Genomic DNA, 203 nt, shown 5'->3' with positions numbered 1-203 from the left:
CTCAAACCAGATCTGCAAAGATTTTTTTCTTCACAGATAAATGAAGAATTTAGAAAAGAAAAATAAATTTCGAAAAACTTTTTCCCTATATATATATATATATATTTCTAGAATCTTCTCAAACCAGATCTGCAAAGATTTTTTTCTTCACAGATAAATGAAGAATTTAGGAAAAAAAAAGAAATTTCGAAAAACTTTTTCCC

At 24.6% G+C, this 203-nt stretch overlaps 1 protein-coding gene across 1 annotated transcript in view; it reads right to left on the bottom strand.

Annotated features, from left to right (window-relative positions):
- Positions 1 to 203, bottom strand: part of LOC102679274 (protein bride of sevenless) — an 8,019-nt gene that overhangs the window by 5,182 nt on the left and 2,634 nt on the right. The window lies entirely within an intron of this gene.

The sequence above is a fragment of the Apis dorsata genome, unplaced genomic scaffold (genome assembly GCF_000469605.1).
Source record: "Apis dorsata unplaced genomic scaffold, Apis dorsata 1.3 scaffold_52, whole genome shotgun sequence".
Lineage (NCBI taxonomy): Eukaryota > Metazoa > Arthropoda > Insecta > Hymenoptera > Apidae > Apis > Apis dorsata.
The sequence above is the reverse complement of the archived record's forward strand: the minus strand, read 5'-3'. Positions and strand labels throughout refer to the sequence as shown.